This window comes from Schistocerca serialis, chromosome 10 (assembly GCF_023864345.2).
Source record: "Schistocerca serialis cubense isolate TAMUIC-IGC-003099 chromosome 10, iqSchSeri2.2, whole genome shotgun sequence".
Taxonomy (NCBI): domain Eukaryota; kingdom Metazoa; phylum Arthropoda; class Insecta; order Orthoptera; family Acrididae; genus Schistocerca; species Schistocerca serialis.
In genome coordinates, this window is record NC_064647.1 from 158,827,138 (window position 1) to 158,852,984 (window position 25,847).

A 25,847-nucleotide genomic window follows, 5' to 3' on the forward strand; every position below is an offset into this window, starting at 1 on the left:
AAAGAAACGTGCAACTGAGACTGAACAATAAATGACAATTATCTTAAATATCAATACAGTTGCTGGCTCTCAGTAGAGGGATATGTCGACCACAGTACAGATTTTTCTCCGCAACAACTGCCTCTGCACCGTAGAGGAATTCATAAATAAAAAATTAATAATTATCACGGAAGAAATATATTAATGACCAGCGCGTAGCCATACAAGCTGTAACAAAAATGTATGTTTATGTGTAACGCGAAGCAACATTGAAAGTGGCCGTATGTCGGAAATGCGAGATTCTCTGTTAACAGCTGTTTTTAGGTGACCAGTGACTGAACTGAGGTTAGAGACGTGTTTTGTAGTCCTCAATTTAAACTGATGTCCTATCCTAACCACAACTTCGTGATGTGTAATCTACCAAAGAAATCAGTAGTCAACTATCTTCAGGAGAGCTAATATCACGGCAATTAAAACTAACTACTACGACTAAACCAAGACTCATTTCTCACTGTCATTGGTTACTTGGAGCTATCCTCATATTGGATACACGAGCTGCCACGTTACCAACAGAAGAGCAGTATTCTTTGGCATTTGGTTGCAGATTACAGGCGATACAAGAGACTTTGGAGAAGAATGAATGGTAGGTAGAAAAATAAGAGCAAATAAGTCAGTATGACGACGAAAATGACGGGGCTAAAAATTAGAAATAACTTTTATCCAAGCTAATTAACTGAATAAAAATAAGCAGACACTCTAGATTTAGAAATAAAAAGGTATCATGACATTTCAGATCCGAACCTACTACCTTCGACATGGCAAATTGTTACGCATTTGATTGCACTAGAGTGTAACACTAAGTTATATTTTTTACTGTGATCATCCAGTCGTAGTGTGTGTGTGTGTGTGTGTGTGTGTGTGTGTGTGTGTGTGTGTGTGTGTGTGTGTGTGAGAGAGAGAGAGAGAGAGAGAGAGAGATATGAAATACGAAATAAAAAGTGCCACATTCATGATTCGGGATCCATACCCACTGCTCTTTACTTCAGTCTTTCTTCTATTTACACTAAATCCATAGTGTGTACTCATTAGAGTGTAAATTCTAGTCAAGATGCTCCGTAATTCTTCGCAACATTCACAGAGGATAACAGTGTCATCGGCGAATCTTTTCACTGATATCTTTTCACCCTAAATTCTAATTCTACTCTTGAAGCTTTGTTTCATTTCCGTCATTACTGATGTACAGATTGAGTGATACGGGCGAAGGATCGCATTCCTGTCAAACCCTTAATAATTCGAGCACTTCGTTCAGCACTCCCATTCGTATCGTTCCCTCCTGGTTTTGTCACACACTGAATAACAGCCCTCTTTCCCAACGGTTTACTTTTACTATTTCGAACACTATGCACAATTTTATATTATGGAGCCCTTTTTCTAGTTCCACAAACCGTACGAAAGCTTTCTCAGTTTCCGTAAGCCTTAATCCACTACCCAACGCAACGTCTTAAGTTACTCCCACGCGTCCCGTTTCAGAAAGAAACGGATTGTTGTCCAAACGATCCTCAAATTCCTTTACCTTTATTCTGTGTATTATTATTCTCAGGAACTTGGTTGCATGAGATTCCAAGACGTTTGTGGCCTCGTTCTCGATTTTAGAAATTCCTAAGGAATGTTGTCTATGCCCTCGGGCTTTATGATCAGTCTGCTAGAGGTCTCTAATAGCGGAATGTCCGTGCCTTCCAGACTGACTCCCGTTTTTCTTATGTCGCGTCATCGGACATTCACTCCTACCTTCAACATACTATTTCCACATATCCGTTCTTACCTCTGCGTGGGATTCCGTTGCCAGTCAAAGTTTACGCCTTTGCTTTTCATCGAAAAAAAGATAAAATTCCTAAATAAGCAGCATCCAGTCACAAAATCATGTTTTCTTTATTTACTTTTGCAAATCGATTTCAACTGATTAACAGCCATCATCGGTGCTACAAATACAAGAATAAAAATAATAACAGTGACCAAATGAATAAATGTACATAAAGCAACGTAAAACGAATTAAATGTATATGCGAAAAGATACAGCTAAAATAAAAATGAGAAGAAGAAAGTGAGGTAAAATATAATGATAAAATACTGAAATATCTACAAATATGATTTTGCGACTGGTTGCTGCTTATTTGGTAATTTTATGGCTTACGGTCGCTGCACAACTTGGGAACCACATGGAGCCAACCATTCAAAAGAAAAGATTTCTGGACAAGGATTTGGAAGTGAACTGACGAATTGTTGTGGCAGATTGGCAACGGCGAACGGTTTGGGTGTGATAATCTAGCGCTCTGTTTGGAGGAAACCAGTTCAGTCACGTGAAGCGTCAAGTAATTTTGATCAGGCTCTAGAGATTACGGATGTAGGCACAGCGCAGCGGCTCTTTATGGTGAGGAGAGCGGACGGTCGATAGCCGTGCGGCGCCTTGCCAGAGTCCGCAGCCACTTCTACACACAGATAGGCCGCCTCTCCACCGCTAAGCGCCTGTCTCCGGCCCTCTGCCGTGGCGGAGAGCTGGCCCCCAAAACGATCACCAGATTAACCGCCACCCAGTCCTTATCCACTCTCCTCCCACACTGGATTTTAACTTTTTAGGACACCCGACAAAAAGTTCTATAACAGAACTTTCCTAATATCTGTACTACGAGTGTCACTCCAAAAGAAATGCACACTATTTTTGTAAAAATACAGTTTTCATTCTGCACGTGTGAAAGTCTTACAGTGTGTAGATACATTCTTCCCGCTTGTTTTCAAACTTAGTTAAAACTGTTCCCGCGAGTGGCGCCGTCACAGCATGTCTTCAAGATGGCTACTACACTTGACGTTCGTCAGAAGCAACGTGCTGTCTTAGAATTCCTGTGCTGTGGAAACGAGACATTGGGAAGCATCCACAAAAGGTTGAAAAAGGTGTATGATTAGATTAATACTTGTTCCATAGATCATGAATACGACACTTCGTAATGATGTGGAACGTGTCAGATTAATAAAAGATGTCTGTACAAGATATTACATTACACAAAATCTTGCATGACACTAATGTTTATTTTTTTTCCTCAATTTATATCTAAAAATTCAACCAATGAGTAGGAGGAGTTGTCATCTAGAAATTTTTTAATTTATTTTTAAATGTTAGTTGGCTATATGTCAGGCTTTTGATGCTGTTTGGTAGGTGACCAAAGACCTTTGTGGCAGCATAATTTACCCCTTTCTGTGCCAAAGTCGATTTAACCCTGCATAGTGAAGATCATCCTTTCTCCTGGTGTTACAGCTATGCACACTGCTATTACTTTTGAACTGGGTTGAATTATTAACAACAAATTTCATAAGTGAATATATATACTGTGAGGATCCCTAGATCCTTAAATAGATGTCTGCAGGATGACCGCGGATGGGCTCCAGCAATTATTCTGATTACACGTTTTTGAGCAATGAATACTTTTCTACTCAACGAGGAATTACCCCAGAATATGATGCCATACGAAAGCAGTGAATGAAAGTAGGCATAGTAAGCTAATTTACTGAGACTCTTATCACCAAAATTTGCAATAACCCTAATAGCATACGTAGCTGAACTCAGACGTTTCAGCAGACCATCAATGTGTTGCTTCCAGTTTAACCTCTCATCAATGGACACACCTAAAAATTTTGAAAATTCTACCTTAGCTACAGACTTCTGTTCAAAGTCTATATTTATTACTGGAGTTGTGCGATTTACTGTACGGAACTGTATATACTGTGTTTTATCAAAATTTAAAGAGAGTCCGTTTGCTGAGAACCACTTAATAATTTTGTGAAAAACATCATTTACAATTACATCACTTGGTTTTTGGATGTTATTACTATACTTGTATCATCAACAAAAAGAACTATCTTTGCATCTTCATCGATGTGGAATGGTAAGTCATTAATATATATATATAAAGAACAGTAAAGGACCTAAGACCGAACCCTGTGGGACCCCGTACTTGATAGCCCCACAGTTTGAGGAATCAGCTGTTGTTTTAACATGGAGTTGCTGCTGTCGATCGCAGTACAGTCAGTCGGTGGCAAGCAGGTTACGTGATGAAAGCGGGCACAGCAATATTGAGGATTGTCCTCGCAGCGGCAGGCCTCGTATTGTGAATTGTGGTTTGTCAGTCTCACAACGTACATAATCAAAATCATTTGATACGGGTACAAGAGACACGTCAAAATTTTGGTAAAGTTTTACCATGTACATACAACACCTGATTTTAACAAATGGTACTATAATAATACAATATAAAATACGCATACAATAAAAAATCTAACAATTAATTACAACTGATTTTAACAAATGGTATCATAATAATAATACAATTTTGTTACACATACAATGAAAGACTAACAATTAATTACCCCTTGCTCAAATTATCATGTCATCCTCTATGAATTCTTCTACTGAATAGCAGCATTTCTCCCACAGAATCTGCTGTAGCCTTATTTTTAGACACTATGGCTTCATATTAAATATATTTTTGCCAATTAACTTGTTATATATTGTCATCCCCATATACTATGGAGTTTGTGCATATAATTTCAAATGGTGTGTGGGTAACATCAAACTATTTTTATTTCTTGTGTTGTATGTGTGGTTAAAATGATTTTCCTCAAATAATTTTTGTCTGCTGTGTACAAAGATTACAATTTCATAAATGTATATGGAGGGAAGTGTTAGGAGGATTTGCAGGTTCCGAAATAATGGGCGACAAGATTCTGTTTGTTATGCACTACACATGTATCTTATAATTTTCTTTTGCAGTTTCAGTATTCGAGATACACTACTTGAATTTCCCCAGAAAATGATACCATACCTAATGACAGATTCAAAATAACTATGATATGCTATTTTTCGTGTACTCATGTCAGTAGAGTTTGCTAGTATTTGCGTTGCAAAATGCAAATCTGCTTAGTTTATTTGATAGAAACTCAATATGTGTACTCCAGTTTAAGTTTCTAATAACTTCCGGGAATTCAGCCAGGTAACACTTTCAGCGACCGCCGATATTTCGGCGGGAGAACACCCCGCAATTTTCAAGGCAGGGGTGTTCTCCCGCCGAAATATCGGCTGTCGCTGAAAGTGTTACCTGCCTGGATTCCCGGAAGTTATTTGAAAGTTGTATACGCCAGGAGAAACTCAGGTCTCCACTTTAAGTTGTTGTCCACATTTAGTCTAGGAATTTGACTGTGTTTACTTCTACCATAGGATGATTGCGATGATGTATTTTAAGATTCACACATTTCAAATGTTTGGTTTTGAAACACTCCAGACAATGTGCAGAGTGTTAACGAATTGGTGACTGCTGACAGACGCATCACAGTGAACGAATTGTCACGCTACGTTGGTATAGGGGAACTAAGTTTTTGCAGAATACTGAAAGTGTTGGCGTTAAAAAATATTTGTGCCAGGTGGGTTCCTAGGATGTTGACAGTGGCTCGCAAAGAAACAAGAAAAACGGTATGCAGCGAACTTTTGAAACACTACGAGAGTGGTGGAGACGAATTTCTTGGAGGAATTGTGACAGGTGATGAAACATGACTCCATTTTTCACCAGAGACGAAGAGGCAATCAGTGGAGTGGCATCATGCGAACTCACCCAAGAGAAAAATAATTCAAAACCACACCTTCTGCTGGAAAAGTTATGGGTATGGTGTTTTTCGATTCCGAAGGACTCTTGCTTGTGGACATCATGTCAAGTACAGCCACCATACATTCTGATGCATATGTGACGACACTGAAGAAACTTCAAGCTCGACTGAGTCGTGTTCGACCACATCGACAAAAGCAGAATGTTTTGCTGTTGCACGACAATGCACGGCCACATGTCAGTCAGAAAACCATGGAAGCGATCACAAAACTCGGACGGACAACACTGAAACACCCACCTTACAGTCCTGACCTAGCTCCATGTGACTATCATCTCTTTGGGAAACTGAAAGACACTGAACAAGGTTTGAAGATGACTCCCTTGTGCACGCTGCCAAACAGTGGCTCCAACAGGTTGGTCCAGAATTTTACCGTGCGGGTAGACAGGTGCTGGTCCAAGACTGCGTAAGGCAGTTCAGAGGGATGGAGATTATGCGGAGAAATGAAAATATTGTTCCTAAAGAATGTATCTACACACTGTAAAACTTTCAAACATGTAGAATGAAAGATGTATTTAAAAAAAAAAAATAGTGTTCATTTCTTTTCGAGTGACCCTTGCACTACACTATGTGATCAAAAGTATCCGGACAACCCCAAAAAACATTCTGCTGCCAAGTACTGTTTCCGATGTGATAGCGAAATGGAAATGTGAAGAGGCAAGTACAGCACAAAAGCTTAACAAGCCGACCTCTTCTGTTGACTAGAGAGGGTCGTAATGTGTAACAAGCAGAAATCTATCCAGACCACTATTACAGGAATTCCAAACTGCATCACGGTCCACTGCAAGTACTATGACAGTTAGGCGGGAGGTGAGAAAACTTGGATATGCAGTCAGGCGGAGGTGGTCTTTTAACTACTTATAGGCTGTAACACCGAAATCTAATGGTCCCGTCTAAATACTATGTGAATGCTATATTTAAAACATCCGTTAGCCCGAAATCGTTTATTGCGGCTTGTCGTACTCAACGATATATTTTTATTCCATTTTAAGAGCGATATATCCGTTATATACCGTCCAATGTTCAATTTTGTTTGTTACATATTTGGGGATTACTAACAAGAATGTAACGCTTATTTTCAAACTCTTTGTTTTCCGCAGATTGTTGGTTTGAAATCAGACGTCAAAACGGATACGTCGCCAAACGCAAAACGCTTACGCACGTCTCAGATGCAAAAAGTAAACAAATATAATTGATTACCTTAGGTAGGTCAGTATATAGTCGTATGCGTTCCTGTTAATGCATTTTCAAGTTGAAGCAACTGGTTAAACCTTAACAACACTGTCTTTGCTGCGATAATGCGAAACTGGAATATTCAATTTCAATATTTGTTATTTTTCCGAAGTAGAGAAGCGGAATATAGTATACGTTCTGCGGTTGTGTGCGTTACGTACTTTCAATATATTAGGTACAATACATCACAGTTGTAGAACATTTTAAAGAGAAACATACGAGAAATTTTGATTAATTTTTTTTCATACAGTAACTTGAACAAAGGTGTATCATTTGTGTTGTGGTCTTCAGTCCAAAGACTGGTTTGATGCAGCTATCCATACTGCTCTATCCTGTGCGAGCCTCTACATCACCGATTACCTACTGGTTCCTACATCCTTCTGAAACTGCTTACTGTATTCATTTCTTGGGCTCCCTGCACGATTTTTACCCCCGCCCCCAATACTAAACTGGTAATCCCTTGACGTCTCAGAATGTCTCGTATCAACCGATCCCTTAATTTTGTCATGCTGTGCCACAGATTTCTTGTATCCGCAGTTCCATTCAGCATCTCCTCATTAGTTACGTAATCTACCCATCAGCCTTATTCTGTAGCAGAAAATTTCAAAAGCTTTTATTCTCCTCTTGTCTGAACTGTATCGTCCATGTTTCACTTCCATACACGGCTCCACTCCAGACATACAACTCGAGAAAATAGTTCGTAACACTTAAAATCTATATTCGATGTTAACAACTTTCTCGTTTTCGCAGACGCCTTTCTCCCTATTGCCAGTCTCCATTTTATATCCCCTCTACTTCGGCCAACATCAGTTATTTTGCTCCCCGGATAGCAAATGCCGTCTACTACTTCAAGTGTCTCGTTTCCTAGCCTAATTCCCTTAACTTCAAGTTTTAAACATGACCATTTTCTCTCACTCATTATCCAATGCCGTGCTCAACATTATTGAACAATTTTCATTGTTGCTACTTACTAATGGTTTTTACATCTTACTGGAATTCTATTGATGCATGTACTGCATAAACTTAAGAAAAATCCTGTTCAGTTCCTCTACACAAGTAACATATTATAAATACTGTATGTGTACAGTATTTACTTTTTCAAGGGTCAACTCTATGGCACCCTAAAAATTACAGCTACGAAATTTTTATCATCAAACAAATCAAAAACCATGTTTGTACGACTATCGGCTATGACGATCGTAACCGTCGGTCCCTTCGACATCGTTATAAGCTGTTTCCCCGACTGTATATCGAATACCCAATTATTTTATCCATTATGAAACATTACCGGGCTTGCTAGTTAGAAATAAGAGGGCTTACATAAATGGCAAATGTGTTAATTAGCACACAATTTGATGAACTTTATATTTAAATGACGGAGGTATTCGAACTGAACGGAAAAAACTAAAATCATATCCTTTTCGTCTCAAATTTAATCCGACTTATCAATGTTTTGTTCATGTTATTCAAGGCTTCTTCGAGAAGTGATTCAGGCATAGTTGTTGAGTGGTTGCACATCAGGGAAATACCTCATATGCGGAAGCTGTGTTGATATCCGTGTGATAAGTCTTCATACGACGGGTTTTTCAAGCGAGATTATTTTGCTAAGACATACCACTTCACAGGAATATAATCAGTTGTTTTCGATCCACTGCTCGACCAAGCCAGCACCCACGTATCTCATATCCACATCATTTCCACCTTCTCTGATGTTGCGACTGATATGATCATCGTAATTGTGGCTATAGGTTCCTTTATCACCCTTAGTCGCCAATTTATCTATGGAGGAATTCGAGGATGTGGCACCGAGGACTTCGGCTTCGCAACCAACGTGCTTCTGGAGGTATGTGGATGATACCTTTTTCCTCTGGCCACAAGGACGTGACGCTCTTAATAGAGTTTTGGACCATTAAATTTATCATGGAGGTTGAATGTGCTCCCATTTTTAGACTTTATGGTTTATAAAACACCAGATGGTACTTTGGGACATAGTGTTCACCGAATGCCGGCGCACACAGATCGGTATCTGCATTCTAAGAGTTGTCATCCAGCACACCAACGCAGTGGCGTCCTTGGGACTTCGGTACGCACAGCACATGCCATTTCCGACGCGGACAGCTTAACCCAAGAACTTGCGCATTTGATGGCTGTTTTTAAGGAAAATGGATACTCAGAGAAACAAATTCGTCGGATTACAGAGTTTGGACCATCACTGGAGGTGCATGAGGAGGAACATAGATCGGTGGCCTTTATTCCTTATGCTGTGGGAATATCGCTTGAGACTAGAAGAATTTTAAGGAATTTTAACATATCGAGTGTGTTCCATCCACCTAAGATTAGGGCACTACTCGGCTCTGTAAAAGATGATTTCGGGCTCAGGAAACCCGGTGTTTCTAGAATGAGATTTTCACTCTGCAGCGGAGTGTGCGCTGATATGAAACTTCCTGGCAGATTAAAACTGTGTGCCCGACCGAGACTCGAACTCGGGACCTTTGCCTTTCGCGGGCAAGTGCTCTACCATCTGAGCTACCGAAGCACGACTCACGCCCGGTACTCACAGCTTTACGTCTGCCAGTATCTCGTCTCCTACCTTCCAAACTTTACAGAAGCTCTCCTGCGAACCTTGCAGAACTAGCACTCCTGAAAGAAAGGATACTGCGGAGACATGGCTTAGCCACAGCGAAAGGCAAAGGTCCCGAGTTCGAGTCTCGGTCGGGCACACAGTTTTAATCTGCCAGGAAGTTTCAAACCCGGTGTACACAAAATTCCGTGTCAATGTGGGAAGGCTTGCATCGGCCGTTCGATTCGCACAGTTCATGGCAGGTGTGTGGATCATAGCTGTCATAAGAGGCTAAACAGCCGGAAAAAATCGGCAGTAGCAGAAAACTGCTTAAGTGACGGACACTAAGAAATTTGGGGAAACTGTGATAGTTGCAAACACTTCCGGTTGGCGGATAATTTAATTAACAGAGACAATGGGTTTCCCCTTAGCATCAAATCGTAGCGTTCTTCGGTGCGGCCACTCCGAGTGTTCGAAAATCTCGGAGTTAATATATTGTTGCCGCCGGTGTTCTACTAAGGGCAGCGCCACCTGCCCTGTCTTGGAGGGCAGCAACCGTGATGGGCGGCGCATGCGTCATGTACGGTACGGAGGCGTATATATGACGTCGATTTGCAGCCTGGCGTCAGTTCTCAGCGGGACTCATCAGCAGAAGCAGCATTCTGCTGAAGATGGCGACCAGTTGGATCGGCGAAATATCGAATCGAGTTGATTTTAGGATCCGGCAGCAAACCCGAAGAGACTTTCAAGAATTGTGAAAAAAAGTTCAAAAGAGACGTCTATAAAAACTGGTAAAATCACGAGGAACGTTTTGAGATCCAATAAGAAGCAAAAACTTCTGGAAATTACGAAGCATTCATGAAATAGATAAAAACATAAGAAAAATAAAGAAACAAAGGTATTTTTGTAAGCCAACCCTCAAATCACTCTGGGAAAGAAAATTAACAACACGACTAATCAGAATTTAAATACGTACACTGCCTAGGGAAATATGAAGCACCCAGAAGACATGATCGGATAACACTGTGCAAGTACAAACCATTCATTTTGTGTGTGTGTGTGTGTGTGTGTGTGTGTGTGTGTGTGTGTGTGTGTGTGTGTGAACTCTAATCGAATTGCAATTCCCTATGACAGAATGGCCACCAGAGTACAATATCATTGACGTGTTTAGTGTTGTTACCCGACCTGGCAGAGTTGCATAATGGGCATGTACGGCATCAGACGTTCGCGCACGTTCATGTGTGACAGTACTAAATAGGCCGCATTGTAGATCTCCATTTGGCCTGCTGACCGAATCGTGCAACATACACGTTTGTGGGGCATTCGAAAGCGAATGTGGCCAGACGCTGGACTGGTCGGGAACGTGAGAGTACGAATACCTATCGTCAAGGTTGCGGTGTACCACATCTGACCAATATGAGGGAGGTCCGCCGCACTGTCCACCAAGCACATCATAACCCCTGCAATCCGAGAACAAGTAATGGACTCCCTGCACCAGTCTGTGTCGCACTGCACAAGTGGTCGGAGACTTGCAGCAACCAGGCTATGGAATTACCGTCCCTTGCCACCAACCCAAACGGCTGCATCTGGAAAGGTGCTATCACCAGGAGGTAACGATAATCTGACGTGATGGGCGCTCACCATCATGGCCATCAGCGCCCTCACGAAAAGTCAGCATGCCAATATCTTGGATAGGGACAAAAGCTTTCTCCAAAAGCGCAGCAGTTATAATGCATTAGTCTGCCTTTCTTCCCCATCAGTTTAGGGATGAGGCCTGACAATTCACTGGTGAGGTCTCCATCGAGACAGAGAGTTGTCCTAATATCATTATATAGGACACACATTGGGAAAATATGCTGAACTGAAAGTGGTACACCGCAAACTTCACAGAGAAGGAAGTACAGAGTGCTGATGAATGACGTCACACTGTGTTCAACAGTGAGTCCCGGTTCTGCACTACCCTGGTTGGCCATCGTCGGCGAATACAGTGGCGACTTTGGAAGAGGTTCCTTTCTTACAATGTTTTGCAGAGGCACAGCAATGTTACTCATGGCGTCACAGTGTGAGGTGGCATCGGGAATGATTTCAGATTACGGTATGTAGGGATCGTGGGAACTCTAACATCATGAACATCTTTAGTCCTGATATGTTACCTCTCTCGCGAGAGTACCATGGTGACATTTTTAAGCAGGACGATGCTATGGTGGCATTCTCCAAAAGGAAAATGAAATGGTGGCATTCTCCAAAAGGAAAATGAAATGGTGGCATTCGCCAACAGGAAAATGAAATGGTGGCATTCGCCAACAGGAAAATGAAATGGTGGCATTCTCCAACAGGAAAATGAAATGGTGGCATTCTCCAACAGGAAAATGAAATGGTGGCATTCTCCAACAGGAAAATGAAATGGTGGCATTCTCCAACAGGAAAATGAAATGGTGGCATTCTCCAACAGGAAAATGAAATGGTGGCATTATCCATCAGGAAAATGAAATGGTGGCATTCTCCAACAGGAAAATGAAATGATGGCATTTTTCAACAGGACACTGCTCGTCCACACGTGACGTGTGATGTTGAGGTGTTCCTGTGGCCAGCAAGATCCCTGGATTCGTCCCTGATAGAACATGTGTGGTGGATCCAGCTTGCAGGTTAACTCTGTCCTAGCGACTGCATCTAGGACACCAAGGACCAGTTACGACGTTGTGCGCCAGCTTGCCTCACTAGAGGGTACAACAGTTTCATGACAGCGTTCCCAAACGAATCAGTGCTTGCAGCCCTGCTAGAGGGGTTGCAAGCGCCACACTGATTGTTGGGCTCATACTGGCAACAACTGGTCGAAGCCGACCTCGGGGAAGATCATGGTCGATTCTGGAGAAATGTAGGAACACACAAGCAGTACTGACCACACAACTTATCTAAGAAGATAGGCTAGGTGTAATCTCCCCACGGAAAATTACCCTCTACCACGCAATAATTAATAATGGTCAACCAAATCATCCACATGTATTTACGTTTGAAAAGTATCTGATCAGATTTTCTAGTAATATATGCGCCGACAGCTCGTCGACGCCAAGGTATTTTTCTAGTACGTTTATTCTTTGGAACAACAGAGGTACAGAAATGTATGCTCCATGGTTATTATAGAGAGAGAGAGAGGAACAGCTTCGGAAGTATCGGTTGGAAGATTGTCGGATTGCTAAAGGAGATTTATTTACTCTTCTTCGCGCTAAAGCGAGCTAGGAAAGTTTGTGCCGCTGGCGTGATAGATAAAGAGAAAGAAAAACCTGTAAAAGAAAATTACATGAGACTTGGAACCAACAGAAAACGGAACATGTACGGAAATGGATTCAGTATACAATTTTCCTCAGAAATAAGGTTTGTGACCATTTTATTCTAGAGTGAATGACGAATGAGTTCTCTGTCCGAACCATTGATGATTGTCTGGGCCCTGTAATTAATTAGGAAGTTTCAGCTGTGACGAAGAGAGCCTGCAATCTCTGAGTTTTTTGAAATCGTCCAAAAAGGCTTCGTCCACACCTGAAATTTTAGATCTGTCGTAAACTGAACGAATTGTTCAAACGATCGATTTTCCCAACTGAATGCAGCGCTTAATAATAATAACAAATGTAAAGATCTTTTCTAGCAAGCCAGCCGCTGAATATTAAGACGAAGGGCTCCACCAGAGATTCTACTAGGCTGATTTCACGTAAATAATATATTTAAACTGTACACAGATAAAGGACAGAGAGAGAGAGAGAGAGAGAGAGAGAGAGAGAGAGAGAGAGAGAGAATCCTCCATTAGCATAATTGTTTCTCTGTCTTTTCACGGATCAGCCTAACTAGAAAACACGAAGCCCTGACTTTATTCTACCGATTTATGTGTGAGAGGGAAAGAGCGATAAAGGCGACAGATACACTTCTGTACAGACAAAACATTACACCAAGTTAGCGGCAAGCTGCATTCACATAGACTTTCATCATTTACAAAAGCAGAGTAGAATTCATTATATAGGGAAAAGCAAACCTACACTTATAGCATTTGTAGACTTGGAGAACGCTTTTGACAATACTGACTGGAATATTCTTTTTGAAATTCTGGAGGTAGCAGGGATAAAATACAGGGAGCGAAAGGCTATTAACCCCACTTGTACAGAAACCAGACTGCAGTTACAAGAATCAAGGGGCATGAAAGAGAAGCAGTGGTTGAGAAGGGAGTGAGACAGGGTTGTGGCTGATTCCCGATGTTATTCAATCTGTACATCGAACAAGCATTAAAGGAAAGCAAAGAAAAGAGAGAAGAAATAAAAGCATTCAAGTTCAGAGAGAAGAAATAAAAGCTTTGAAGTTTGTCGATGACATTTTAAGTTTGTCAGACACAGCAAAGGACTTGGAAGAGCAGCTGAACGGAATAGACAATGTCTTTAAAGGAAGATATAAGATGATTATCATCAAAAGCAAAACAAGGATAACGGAATGCCGTCAGATCAGGTGATGGTGAGATTAGGAAACTAGACACTAACTAGTAGATTAGTTGGTATTTGGATAGTAAAATAATTAAAGATAGCCGTGGCAGAGGGGATGTAAAACATACTTGCAATATAGATTTAACTGTTAAGAAGTCTTTTCTGTGGGTTTTTGTATGGAATGCAGCGTTTTATCGAAGTGAGACATGGACGATGAACATTTCAGTCAAGAAGATAATATCAGTTTTTGAATGTAGTTCTACATAACAATGCTGAAGATCGTTATGAGTAGATTATGCAACCAATGAGGAGATACTGAATAGATTTAGGGAGAAAAGAAGTTTGTCGGACAGCCTGACTAGAAGATAGAAAACATTCTGAGACATCAAGGGATCACTGATTTAGCACTGGTGGGAAGTGTGGAGGGGGGTGGGAGGATAAAAATTGTCGAGGGTGATCAAGAAATGAAATAATGCAGCTTCAAAAGGATGTAGGTTGCAGTAGTTATTCGAAGATGAAGAGGCTTGCACAGGATGGAGTAGCGTGGAGAGATGCATAAAACCAGTCTTCGGACTGAAGAATACATCAAAAAAACAATCTAGTTCCTTGTAAGACTGACTCCATATTGCAATTATGGAAGTAACATCATATACCCTCTCAATCCGTGAAGTTTCATTTCGATTCCTTTAGTTCTGGATGCTTAACTTTTATGTAAGGAAGCGTATTTAGAAACAGCAAACACAAAAGAAATGCGTAGCAGAAGAAATTTTCAGAGTCAAGATGTTAAATTAACGATTTAAGATTGAAAGGAAGAGAACGGGATCTGAAGCAGTCTAAAGAATAGAGGCACATGATGCAAAGAAGAAGAAATATTGGACGAGAAGAAATTGCCAATGGGAAAGACAATCTCGTGGTTCATAGTTGGCTAAAGCTGAAGGGGATTTGGAACTTAACGTTATTTGGTTTCATGCCCCGAAGTAGTTTAACTGTGTTCTCTGCCTGTTCTGTGGACGTCCAATCGAGGCTTACAATGTAGGCTAATATATATATATATATATATATATATATATATATATAGAGAGAGAGAGAGAGAGAGAGAGAGAGAGAGAGAGAGAGAGAGAGAGAGAGGGGGGGGGGGCGGAGGGCGGAGGGGAGTTGAGTGCTCTGGTTACCATCAACAATGCTCACTATCCAGAAACAGAACAAATAATACATCGACTGATCCTCACTGATCCTCAGAGAGAGAGAGAGAGAGAGAGAGAGAGAGAGAGAGAGAGAGAGAGATGTTGCGCTTCCGAAAGTCGTTTTGTCCATTCGCAGCTCGCAAGTACAGATCCAGAGGTACCAACACACACTTTCCTTGCTGTCTTATGGTTCGGGTGAAGTAGCGGCCTGTACATATTCATCCGCGTGGACCGAGCGAGTCTGAAATTGGCCCTCAATCAGTGCATTCGGTATTTTTTTTTGGAAATAAGTGTGGGGGCCAAGTCCAGAGAACGTGGCCGGCGTAGAAACCGTAAGATCTTCAGAGATACGAGCGCTATTTACTGCTTTGTATCTGTAAATCTGTTTGTGTGATGCAATCGCAGGTGCTCGCTGATAGCGCTACGTGCCGGATTGCGCAACTACATGGCTTGTTTACCCTCGTTTTGTGGAATCGCACGGGAGGAGAATTACGCTGTTTCAGTAATCAGCCTTACAACTGGTTCGATCTAGTTCTTCATACATACCTGTAGTCTGACACACACGCTCTTCACCTACACCTTCATCCATACTCTGCAAACCACTGTAAATAGAATAGCAGAGGATATTATACTCTGCGCCAAATATTAGTGTTCCTTCCCGTTACAATGAACTGTGGCGTGGGCAAATGACTAAATGCCTCTGTACGCGCTGTATTCTTATCTTGTCTTCGCGATGAAGTGACACTTAGAAGGCATACATTCCATATGCTGATTCTTGAAACTTAGGAAGTACGCTTACGCAAGGTAACTCGCGTCTGTCTTTGAATGTTTTCACGCTCTCCTACCAGGCTCACAAACCTGTGTTCTCCGACACTTATCAATCCTCCGCTGTAGTCTCTGATCACCACCTGATGGTATACCAACGTTTTATCGTATTATTCAGTCTATACATATCATGTAGGTGAAATATGTAATTTTGACGCCTGTTCCCTTCTGAAGATTATTAATATTTAACGTTTCAGGGACATGGTCTGAAGATTTCTCATAAAATCTAAATCGGTTACCATCTGACATGAATTTTTAGTTTTTAATAAATTGTTGCAATCAAGACTGATTAGTATCTTAATATTTGAAGTTGTCTAAGAAAAATGTAATGAAACGCGTATGAACTGCAAATTAAGAACAACGAACCAAATAAATAATCCTGTGGCTTAAACGAATCGGAGGAGTTTTAGTTTCATATGTTTTAAGGCATAGCTTTTGACAATGTTGACTGGAATGCGTTCTTTCAAATTATGAAGGTGGAAAGGGTAAATACAGGGAACTAAAGGCTATTTACAGTTTGTACAGAAACCAGATGGCAGTTTTAAGAGTCGAGGGGCACGAAAGGCAAGCAGTGGTTGAGAAGGGAGTTAGACAGGGTTGAGCCTACGCCAATGTTATTCCGTTTGTTTATTGAACAGGCAGTAACGGAGACAGGCAGGCAGTAACGGAGACAGGCAGGCAGTAACGGAGACAGGCAGGCAGTAACGGAGACAGGCAGGCAGTAACGGAGACAGGCAGGCAGTAACGGAGACAGGCAGGCAGTAACGGAGACAGGCAGGCAGTAACGGAGACAGGCAGGCAGTAACGGAGACAGGCAGGCAGTAACGGAGACAGGCAGGCAGTAACGGAGACAGGCAGGCAGTAACGGAGACAGGCAGGCAGTAACGGAGACAGGCAGGCAGTAACGGAGACAGGCAGTAACGGAGACAGGCAGTAACGGAGACAAAAGAAAAATCTAGAGTAGGAATTAAAATCCAGGGGAAAAAAATAAAAATCTTGAGGTTTGCCGATGACATCATTCTGTCAAAGACAGCAAAGGACTTGCAAGAGCAGCTGAACGGAAAGACAACATCTTTAAAGGAAGATGTAAGTTGAACAACAAAAGCAAAACGAGGATAATGGAATTTAGTCGAATTAAATCAGGTGATGCTGAGAAAATTAGATTAGGAAATGAGAGACTTAAAGAAGTAGATGAGTTTTGCTATTTGGGCAACAAAATAATTTATGATGGGCGAAGTAGAGAGGATATAAAATAAAGACTGGCGATGGTAAGGAAAGCGTTTTTGAAGAAGAGAAATTTGTTAACATCGAGCATAAGTTTAAGCGTCAGGAAGTTTTTCACTGATAGTATTTGTATGGAATGCAGCCACGTATGGAGGTGAAACATGGAAAATAAACTGTTTAGATAAGGAGAAAATAGAAACTTTCGAAATGTGGCGCTACAAGAGAATGTTGAATATTTGATGGGTACGATCACGGAACTAATTGGAAGGTAATGAATGGAAGTGAGGGGAAGAGGAAATTGTGGTACAACTTGACTAGAAGAAGTGATCATTCGGTAGGGCACATTCTGAGGCAGCAAGATATAGCCAATGTAGTATTGGAGGGAAGTGTGTGGGGGAGGTTGGTAAAAATTGTAGAGAGAGGCCAAGAGACGAATACATTAAGTAGATTCAGAAGGATATGGGTTGCAGTATTACTCGCAGTAGATGAGGCTTGGACAGGATAGAGCAGCGTGGAGAGCTCCAGCAAACCAGTCTTTGAACGAAAGACGACGACGACGACAAGTTTGAAGAAAAAAGCGAGGAGCGAAGTGTCTCAGAAAACAAACTCATCGGAGCAAACTGATGATGTGTAAGTGTCTTTGTAGTAGATATAAATCTGATGTGAAATTGAATATGTTAAAAACGTGTTACATTCTTGTTTCCATTTATAAGTAAATGTTCTTCCCGCAGTTAAGTTGTAAGCGAATTATGGTTTTTGTAATATTTGTTCCAGAAAAGCTAGCTGGAACCGCGAGCTCAACAGATCATGGTAAAGAGACGATGCGTCGAATGCAATTCGCATTCAGCCACTGATTTCATTCTGCTATAAGGAAATCGCGTCCCTGAGATTATTTGCTGATCGTTTAAATGCGAGTGACTTGTGATAGTTTTGAGCAAGTCTGGTCTGACCATTGTCTCCGAACTGTTGATCTGCTGCTCTCGCTTCTGTCAGAATTTCAACAGGACTGATAGCCGTGTTAAATTACTACGGTACGTAATTGGTAAAAATTTCAGGAGCCAATTTTATTCCTAAATAATCGCAGTCTTTTTAGATTAGTATCCAAAGACTTTTTTTCACATAACGCTGCTGAGGAAATTTAGAGAACCGACATTTGAAGGTGACAGCAGAACGATTCTATCGCCATCAACGTACATTTGCGTAACGAACACGAAAGCAGGAGAAATTAGGGAAGTACCAAGGCATATAGACAGTCGGTTTTGCTTCGCTATATCTGCGATCGAACAGGAAAGGAAATGACTGGTGGTACAAGATACACTCTATCACGCACCATAAGGTAGTTTGCAGAGTACGAATGCAGATGTAACCACCATTAAATGTGTTTCTGTGGTCATGGGCAGCAACTTTCCAGCTGGTCTTTTCTTTATTACGGTCTTTGCTATAACTAATATTTCACTTCCCGTATGGCTGACCGAGCGAGGTGGTGCAGTGGTTAGCACACTGGACTCGCATTCGGGAGGACGACGGTTCAATCCCGTCTCCGGCCATCCTGATTTAGGTTTTCCGTGATTTCCCTAAATCGTTTCAGGCAAATGCCGGGATGGTTCCTTTGAAAGGGCACGGCCGATTTCCTTCCCAATCCTTCCCTAACCCGAGCTTGCGCTCCGTCTCTAATGACCTCGTTGTCGACGGGACGTTAAACACTAACCACCACCACCACCGTATGTCTGTGAATCTATGTCATTTATGAAATTCACAATTCTAGCGCCCTACTGTACATATACAACCTTAATTACCTCCTTGAGTCCAGCTACTAAAACGTTACTAGTTTCTGGTTGTTGCAGACATGCCAGAGAGACGTGTGCTGTAGATGTGTATCGCATTCTGTATGAATCATCAGTAGCCGAAGAAACCAAGGATAATCGGCGATCTGGTTTTAAACCGGTATACAGTCTTTGATATTTATATTAGTCTTAATTCTTGTTCCGACTGCTTTTACAGTATATTCAAAATCGTGTTTCAGCATTTTGGATAACGTATGTAGTCAACGACAGTTCACGAGTTATGCTCATGGAAGCAGTTATCTTAATTAAAAAAGAACACATGCGCCGAGTCCTATTTCTGATTTTCTTGTTAACCTTACTGCTTGTGGAATGCAGAAGCGACACAGCGGTACTCACTTCCAGTATCTCGCTAACATCCATCCCGCGGCAATACTATGAAATCTAGGGCTCTGGGAATGTACTGCCACAAACAATGCTGGCAACAGTAGCTGGAAATGTTTTCGGACTAGATGCGATTTCCAGGATCCCTGCGTAGAGGTACATTAATATCTGGTTCAATACGAAGTACACCTTGCCATGCAGTTCAAAGTGTTTTTGAAGCGTATGGACGTAGATGTAGATTCGCACCGCTGTTCTTCGAATAAGCTCGAAATACTGAAAGTTATACTTGATAGCCGAGCGGTCTGGGGCTGCAGTCATGGACAGTGCGGCTGGTTCCGGCGGAGGTTCGAGTCCTCCCTCGGGCATGGGTGTGTGTGTTTGTCCTTAGGATAATTTAGGTTAAGTAGTGTTTTTTTTTGTTTGTGGTTTTAGGGCGCAAAACTTCTATGGTCATTAGCGCCCAGCCCGTGACGTAGAAAAAAAACAGGAAAAAAACGAAATTTGAAATCAGCAGCAATGGGAACAAAGTCATAAAATTTGAGAAACTAAAGGCAGAAGGAATGCTTAAAAATCCACTATAGAAAGGGGTCGGTTGTCCCCCAAAAAAGCGTCAAATGCCTGACGTCATTTCACTGTCACTAATAAACTGTAGAACGCGGTCAGCTGAGCGCGTGTCATCTGCTAAAATCGACGATAGATCAGGCGATAGCTGTAGACGGGAGCGTAACGGATTAAAATAGGGGCATTCAATTAAAAGGTGTCTGACCGTCCACAGCTGAGAGCAGTGGGGACAGAGTGGGGGAGGATCACCGCTTAAAAGATGTCGATGACTAAAAAGACAATGCCCTATCCGGAGTCTAGCTAAAATTACCTCCTCCCGACGACGCGTTCTGGAGGAAGAGGTCCAAGCGCAAGGAAGGGCTTTCACTTCCCGCAATTTATTATGGGGAAGTGTTGACCAATGCGCATGCCATAAATGAGCAACTTGGCGACATAAACCGCTCCGTAGATCGGTAAACGGAAGAGACTGAATAGCTGGCCGAGGAAGAGAGACTGCAGCCTTGGCCGCTATATCGGCCGCCTCATTTCCACAGATACCAGCGTGTCCCGGGAGCCAGAGGAATGCCACTGAGACGCCTCCCAGGTGGAGCAAGCGCAAACAGTCCTGAATCCGGTGGACCAGAGGGTGCACAGGGTAAAGAGCTTGGAGACTTAGGAGAGAGCTGAGAGAATCTGAGCAGATTATGTACTGTATCCGCTGATGGCGGCGGATGTAGTGGACAGCCTGGAGAACAGCGTAAAGCTCCGCAGTATAAACCGAACACTGGTCGGGAAGCCGAAAGTGATTTGGGGTGTCGCCAACAATATAGGCACTCCCTACACCTAACGATGTTTTCGAGCCATCGGTGTAAATAAATGTGGCTTCCGTCATTTGTGCACATAGAGCAGCAAATGCCCGACGGTAAACAAGTGCAGGGGTACCATCCTTGGGAAATTGACATAGGTCTCTGAGCAAGTCGATCCGGGGACGGAGCCAAGGCGGTGCTGTACCCCAAGTTGTCAAGAAGGTTTTAGGAAAGCGGAAGGAAAGAGAATGGAGCACTTGACGGAAGCGGACTCCCGGGGGTAGTAGGGAGGAGGAGCGGCCTGCATACCCGACATCAAAGGAGGCGTCGAAAAAAAGGTCATGGGCTGGATTAGCAGGCATGGAAGACAGATGGCTAGCATAACGACTCAGAAGGACTGCCCGCCGATTGGACAGCGGAGGTTCAGCAGTCTCAGCATAAAGGCTTTCCACAGGGCTGGTGTAAAAAGCTCCAGACACTAAACGTAATCCACGGTGGTGGATAGAGTCGAGACGCCGAAGAATAGACGGCCGAGCAGAGGAGTAGACTATGCTTCCATAATCCAATTTCGAGCGCACTAAGGCGCGATAGAGGCGGAGAAGGACCACTCGGTCCGCTCCCCAAGAGGTACCATTCAGGACACGGAGGGTGTTAAGGGAACGCAGACAACGAGCCGAAAGATAGAAAACGTGGGAGGACCAGCACAGTTTTCTGTCAAACATAAGACCCAAGAATTTAGCGACGTCGGAAAACGGAAGGTTGACAGTACCTAGATGTAAGGAGGGCGGAAGAAACTCCTTACGTCGCCAAAAATTAACACAAACGGTCTTACTGGGTGAGAAACGGAAGCCGGTTTCGATGCTCCACGAGTGGAGGCGATCGAGACATCCTTGAAGACGTCTTTCAAGAAGGCTGGTCCGTTGAGAGCTGTAGTAGATCGCAAAATCGTCCACAAAGAGGGAGCCCGAGACATCAGGAAGGAGACAATCCATAATTGGATTAATGGCGATGGCAAACAGTACAACACTCAGCACGGAGCCCTGGGGTACCCCGTTTTCTTGGGAGAAAGTACGGGAGAGAGTAGTGTTCACCCGCACCCTAAATGTGCGCTCTGCCATAAATTCGCGAAGAAAAAGGGGCAGCCGGCCTCGAAAGCCCCAAGAGAACAGTGTGCGGAGGATGCCTGTCCTCCAACAGGTATCGTATGCTCTCTCCAGATCAAAAAATATTGCTACCGTTTGGCGTTTCCGGAGGAAATTGTTCATGATATAAGTGGAGAGAGCAACAAGATGGTCAACGGCAGAACGATGCTGTCGGAATCCGCATTGGGATGGTGTTAAAAGACTGCGGGATTCCAGCCACCAAGCTAAACGGTAATTCACCATACGCTCCAAAACCTTACAGACACTACTCGTGAGAGAAATGGGGCGATAGCTAGAGGGGAGATGTTTGTCCTTTCCAGGTTTCGGAACGGGAACGACAATAGCTTCCCGCCATCGCCTGGGAAAGGTACTGTCGGTCCAAATTCGATTATAAAGGCGAAGGAGGTAACGCAGGCTATGGGTTGATAAATGCAGCAACATTTGGACATGGATACCATCCGGTCCTGGGGCGGAGGAGCGAGAAGAAGAGAGTGCATGTTGGAGTTCGCGCATGGAGAAAACAGTATTGTAGCTTTCGCGATTTTGAGAGGAGAAAGCAAGATGTCGCACTTCCGCTGCACGTTTCTTCGGGAGAAACGCTGGCGGGTAATTTGAAGAGCTCGAAATCTCAGCAAAGTGCTGACCCAATGAGTTAGAAATTGCGACGGGGTCCACTAAGGTATCATGCGCGACAGTGAGCCCAGAGACTGGGGAGAAACTAGGCGCGCCTGAGAACCGTCGAAGCCGACTCCAAACTTCCGAGGAGGGAGTGAAGGTGTTAAATGAGCTAATAAAGAATTTCCAGCTTGCCTTCTTGCTATCGCGGATGACGCGACGGCATCGCGCACGGAGCTGCTTATATCGGATACAGTTGGCCAAAGTTGGATGGTGACGGAAAATGCGAAGAGCACGTCGCCGCTCACGTATTGCGTCACGGCATGCCTTGTTCCACCAAGGAACTGGGGGGCGCCGGGGCAATTCGGAGGTGCGTGGTATTGAACGTTCCGCAGCTGTGAGAATAACGTCGGTAAAATGTGTGACCTCATCGTCGACGCTGGGAAAGCGACGGTCATCGAATGTCGCTAGAGACGAAAAAAGTGTCCAATCGGCTTGGGCAAACTTCCAGCGTCGCGAGCGCATATATGGCAGTTGAGGCTGCAGTCGAAGAACACATGGAAAGTGGTCACTCGAGTGTGTATCATCAAGGGCGAACCATTCGAAGCGCCGAGATAGCGGAACAGTACCGACCGCAAGGTCCAAATGAGATAAATTTGCCGTGGAGGCAGACAAAAATGTGGGGACCCCTGTGTTGAGGCAGACTAGATCCGCTTGGTGGAAGACGTCTAGCAATAGTGAGCCACGCGGGCAAGGATGTGGAGATCCCCAAAGCGGGTGGTGGGCATTGAAGTCCCCAACCAGCAAATAGGGGGGTGGAAGCTGATCAAGAAGATGAAGGAGATCAGCTCGTGCCAGTGGTGTAGACGATGGAATGTATACCGTACAAAGAGAGAACGTGTATCCAGAAAGGGAAAGACGGACGGCGACAGCTTGGAAGGAAGTGTTTAAGGGGATGGGGTGATAATGGAGAGTATCATGGAGCAGAATCATGAGTCCTCCATGGGCTGGAGTGCCTTCAACAGAGGGGAGGTCATATCGGACGGACTGAAAATGAGGGAGAACAAAGCGGTCATGGGGACGCAGCTTTGTTTCCTGAAGACAAAAGATGACCGGCGAGTAGGATCGTAAGAGGATCGACAATTCATCCCGATTGGCGCGAATGCCGCGGATATTCCAGTGGATAATGGACATAGGGTGAACAGAAAATGGAGAAACGTGACCAAGGGTGCTGTCAACTCAACGACTGCTCAGAGCTTGCGACCGACAGCATGGAATGGCATTCAGTCGAAGGCAGAAGATCCTGATCCATAGGTTGGTCAGGAGCTGCTCCTGCCACCAACGATCGGCCAGTTGACCGGCCACCAGCAGTGCGCCTCGGCGACACAGAAGATGGCCGAGGGCGATTTCCGCCAGGTGGTGCTGTAGATGGGACACGCCTTGGCGGAGAAGGAGAGGAACTGTGTTTCTTCGTAGCCTTCTTGGAGGTATGATGTTTAGATGAAGGAGGAACCGATGGTTGTGAAGTTGCAGTACGTAAAAACTCTTCACGAGAATGCTCTTTTTTCGAAGACTTGGCGTCTGACTTTTGGGCTCGAGATTTAGCAGAACCCGACGAAGGGTGAGCCATAGAGTGGGCAGGCGAAAGTGGTGAGGTTGAACGGGCGATCTTTGCGCTGGCCGATCTGACGACCGTGGTACTAAATGTGAGGTCGCAAGTCTGCGTGGCCGCCTCCTTTGTTGGCCGAGGAGAAGCAAGGACAGTGCTGTATTTTCCTTTCTGAGGCATGGTGGGCTGTCGACTGGCGAGTAACTTTCGAGCAGCAAAGGTCGACACCTTTTCCTTCACTCTTATTTCCTGGATGAGCTTTTCATCCTTAAAAACGGGGCAATCTCGAGAGGAAGCAGCGTGGTCACCCATACAGTTGATGCAGTGAGGGGATGGAGGTGGACAAGCACCCTCATGGGCATCCTTGCCACACGTAACACATTTGGCCGGATTGGAACAGGACTGGCTGGTGTGATTGAACCGCTGACATCGATACCAACGCGTAGGGTTTGGGACATAAGGGCGAACGGAAATTATCTCATAGCCTGCTTTGATTTTTGATGGGAGTTGAACTTTGTCAAATGTCAAGAAGACAGTGCGGGTTGGAATGATGTTCGAGTCAACCCTTTTCATAACCCGATGAACAGCGGTGACGCCCTGGTCAGACAGGTAGTGCTGAATTTCTTCGTCAGACAATCCATCGAGGGAGCGTGTATAAACGACTCCACGCGAGGAATTTAAGGTACGGTGCGGTTCCACCCGGACAGGGAAGGTGTGGAGCAGAGAAGTACGCAGCAATTTTTGAGCCTGGAGGGCACTGTGTGTTTCTAACAACAGGGTACCATTCCGTAATCTGGAACAAGACTTTACAGGACCCGCAATTGCGTCGACACCTTTCTGAATAATGAAAGGGTTGACCGTGGAAAAGTCGTGACCTTCGTCAGACCGAGAAACAACAAGGAACTGTGGCAACGATGGAAGAACCGTCTGTGGCTGAGACTCAGTGAACTTACGTTTGTGAGCAGACATAGTGGAAGGTGAGGAAACCATTGCGGAAGAATCCCCCATGATTACCGGCGTCTCCGATGGCGCGCTCCTCCCTTGTGGGGGCCCTCACCGAGGGCACACCCGCCTTAGGTGATTGTTCACACCTCAGGTCACACCTCCCGACAAACGGACGGAGGGACCAATCGGCACTTTCGGAAGGTATCAGCTCGGGTAATCACCCCTCCCTGGGCCTGGCCGTTACCAGGGGGTACGTACGTGTCCTACCTGTCTACCCGGGGCGGGGAATTACGCGTTACCCCGTCACCGGCTACGCATGGAAGTGCGTGGGTCGGCCTTCAGACACGCACAGGGAGGAAAAAAGAGAAAGGGAAAGGAAAGAAAAGGGGGTCTCAAACGCCGCAGCGGAGAAAAGGGCAAGGAGAAGAGGGAAGGAAAAGAGAAGGACAGAGGAAGGACGAGGACTTGCAAGTGTAAAAGCAAGGAATTTGGAACAGTTTGGAGCGTCCGTCTCCGGACGTAGGCACAAACCATACTCCCAGAGGGGGAGAAAGGGAAGGAAAGAGACAGAGGTGAGGGGGGGGCGAAGATGGGGGACGGGGAGGGATGCGGAAAGGGAAGGGAAGGTATGCAGCCCGGAAAGGAAGGAGGGCCACATTAGCTCGGGGTCCCGTGCTCGCTACGCACGTGTCCACAAAAGAGTTGTGGACCCCCTGGGGGGTGGTTAAGTAGTGTGTAAGCTTAGGGACTGATGACCTTAGCAGTTAACTCCCATAAGATTTCACACACATTTGAACACTTTTTTATACTTGATATGCGCGCCAGGCAATCCTGCAATAATCCGATATAGGCGATAC

The 25,847-nt window shown here is 44.0% G+C and overlaps 1 protein-coding gene and 1 non-coding gene across 5 annotated transcripts in view; one reads left to right on the plus strand and one right to left on the minus strand.

The window, feature by feature from the left end:
- The window catches only part of LOC126425294 (pyruvate carboxylase, mitochondrial), a 417,925-nt gene that overhangs the window by 253,324 nt on the left and 138,754 nt on the right, over positions 1-25,847 (minus strand). The window lies entirely within an intron of this gene.
- On the plus strand, positions 18,634-18,715 carry Trnaa-cgc (transfer RNA alanine (anticodon CGC)). The gene has a single exon. It is a non-coding gene; the product is annotated as a tRNA-Ala (tRNA).